Here is a 3,602-nt window from a genome sequence, read left to right on the forward strand (position 1 = left end):
AAATCGAGCACACAAACAATAAAATTTTCATACGAAATTTTCATAGATATCAATTCACATATTATAAGCATGGAAAATAATATTAAAATATTTTTCTTACTCAAATTTGTGGTCCTGAAACCACTATTCCTACTAGGGCCTAAACTAGGCTGTTATAATTTTTACATGAGTTTGTCAACGATTGATATGATAAATAATTTGTATGCACAAGAGTAGCAATAGTGAAATTATATTTCTAAGAAATGGTTGATGGACTCTTGCATATATACTGTTCATATTGAAGCATATCTATATGAAAGTGATCAAACTGAAATATGGAAATATTGGATAGTATAGTATGAATATGATACTTATACAACTATAAGAATAAATTTATTATTAGATTAAGAGATAAGTCAGTCTGCTTGAAAATAAGTTCTAAGGGATGTTTGAAAAGTGTCATGAACATATGAAATCTTGGGTCTGGGGTAAGTGTTTGGGTCTATAGTGTTATATAAGGAAATCTGTCAGAATTGTAAACACGAACTCTAGTATAAAACTCTGAAGGAAAATGTTCATGGCCATAGCATACTCTGAAAAGGATCTATTAATGACATTACATCTAATGAGGTTCTCTACGTGTCCTAGGGCGATAATGAGCAAACTTCACTTAATATGAGTTTAGGCAAATTCATATCGTAAACATGGCAGTTTTAGGGATGCCTATATGGTATCCTATCAGCCTTTATGGTGTACTCTGAATGAATCACCTTTGTGGATGAAACATTTTTTTCGCATACTCTGTATATATAACCTTTGTGGAATAATCTGTATAAATGGCCTTTATGGCGAATTCTGTATGGATCACTTTGTGATGTATTCTGTAATAATGACTTACGGCATGTACGGTATATTGTTTTTTTACCTCTAAAGTGTTTTGTGATATTCACCAAGACAGTAAACATGAGATTATGTATGAATGCTTTTATGGTATACTCTGTTAGTGTAACATCCCAAAATAGGGCTTAGTCAGAATAGTGGTTTTGGGACCACAAATTTGACATCAAAATATTTATTTTATGATTATTACGAGGCTTAGAATATGAGAATATACATTTGTTAAAGTTTCATGAAGGAATTCTTTGAGTAAGTGCCCAATTGGAAAATTAGGGACTAAATTGAATAAATTGCAAAACTTGGATTCTAGAAAACATTTGCATGAAATTGCTTTAGATTATAAAATAGAAGGTCTTGGAGAGCAATTTTCCCACTTTCTAAGTTTTTGGACAAAAATGGGCTTGCACGGATGAAATTTCAAAGAAAGGGCATAAGGGCATTTTGGTCATTTGGCACATTAATGAAATAAAATGGGAAAAAGAAGGCAAAAATCAGCCATTCTTCTCCCTTGTCCAGCAAAAATTCCTAAGCCACCATAGTTAGGGTTTCCAAGTTTTTCAAGCTCATTAGTAAGTGCTCTCAAGCCCCATTTTTAATGTTTTTTTTTATTTTGAGATCCCGGTAGCTTACTCTCTCCATTTCTACCCATATTTCATGCTAGGATTCATGTTTAAAAATTTACCCATGTATGAGTTACTTTTATTTTGATGTTTTATGGAGGCATATGAAAGTTTGATGTGTGTTAAACAACTTTTCCTAGGTGATTTTCATGAAAAACCCCTGAAGGGACCTTTTTGCAAAAGTTGTAAAATTTGTGGCAGAAATGTGAAAATAATGGAAAATGTGGGCTAACATAAGAGGGAAAAATGTTCGTATAGGCTTGAGTAAGGTAGAAATTGCATTTGTTTCATTATACGAGCACAGGGACTAAATCGTAAAAATGTGAAAGGTTAGGGGCAAAACGGTCATTTGGACCGAGGGTGGAATTTAGAATTAAAATGTATAATGTGGAGTGTTAATGATCTATTTTTATTGTTATAGACCCCGAGGAACAAATTCTGGAGGTTGATCGAGGAAAACAAACGGCTTCGGAATAACCGAAACACGACCCCAAAACAAATACCAGGTAAGTTCGGATAACTTAAAGTAAACACTCAATGTGCCTAATTATGTGATTTATGAATGCATGATGATTTCATTTATTAATAACATGAAATTTTATGAAATGCATGTTTAAGTATAAATTGTGATAAATGTCTCAATTGAGGTTAAAAAGGGAATTCGATGGATAAACCATGATTGACATGTGTAATGAGGTCCTGTATGTGTTACAGTAAGGATTTAGCCCGGACGGGTAATCTGTTGATCTCATTTGTAAAAGGATCTAGCTCGGACGGGTGTTCCTTTGAATGGTCGAGCCTCCCGAAGAATATATGTGCATTACGAATTTAGCCCGGATGAGTAATCCGATTAGGATCTAAATTTAGCCTGGATTGGTAATTCAGATCCGAGATCAATAAAGGTGTTTGTCATTATAAGGGATTTAGCCTGGACTGGTAATCCCGACATCACCTTATAAGTTCAAAAAAGGGGGGATTTAGCCTGGACTGGTAATCCCGCCATGAGATGTGAGGTTCGCGGGAGTGCATACTTGAAATGATCATTCATACGAATTGACGGTTAATGGGTATTCCATCGAGACTTCCTAGAAACTCAACGAGATTAACATGACTTATATGTACAAAATGAGATGTTGAATGATGAGCTCATCTAAGATAACTTTCATAGTGCATTTTTATATGACTAACTCATTGATTGAGTGTATGTGATAGGGAAGCCATCCTATGCTAATTGAATTTATTACCCAATTTGATTACATGCTAATTACTTGGTAAGTTTACTTTCTGATTATTCGATCTTACTAAGCATGAAAATGCTTACCCCTCTCTTTTCTCTGTCTCTCACAGAGCTCGCAGACTCGTAAAGATTGGAAGACTGTAGGAGAGTCAGCATACTATCAAATAGATCAGCTTTGGTATAAAGACATTTCCGATTTGTTCAATGGCATGTATAGGACTTTTGAGTATTTTGTTATATGTTTTAATTGATTTGCCAAATGAAGGCATGCAAAGATAAATCTATCTTTTTGTATATGGTCATAGAGATCGACTTGTTTTGAAGTAGGCTATGACCTACAAAATTTCCATGCATGTTTATAATCATATGCGATGGTTGAATTCCAATTAGTAATAAGTCACAAGAACGAGCCAATCTTGAATGTATTAAAGTGGCATGAAGACCCATAAATACAATATGGGAAATAACCTAGCATGTAGGAAACCAATGATATGAGGTTTCCATGCAATAAGTTTTTGCAAAGACCATTTATAAAAGTATAATCATGTATTACTTTGTTTTTAATAATCATTATGTATAAGTGATAAAAAAAGGCTGACCAAAGGCTTGGAAAATAGCCTATTAAGGTCCACACGGGCGTGTGTCTAGGCCGTGTATAATACACGGGCCACACCCATGCGCATGTGGCATGGCCGTGCGTTTCCTGCATCTAATATTGTAAGTCTATTAAATGAACACGGGCTAGACACACAGGCATGTGTCTTGGCCGTGTGAATTTAACAGAATGCTCAAGTATTGGACACAAGGTGACTACACGAGCGTGTGACACTTCAAAGTAAGGGAAATTTTCCAAGGTGCCCAAAGTTTAT

Source organism: Gossypium hirsutum, chromosome A11, assembly GCF_007990345.1.
Source record: "Gossypium hirsutum isolate 1008001.06 chromosome A11, Gossypium_hirsutum_v2.1, whole genome shotgun sequence".
Lineage (NCBI taxonomy): Eukaryota > Viridiplantae > Streptophyta > Magnoliopsida > Malvales > Malvaceae > Gossypium > Gossypium hirsutum.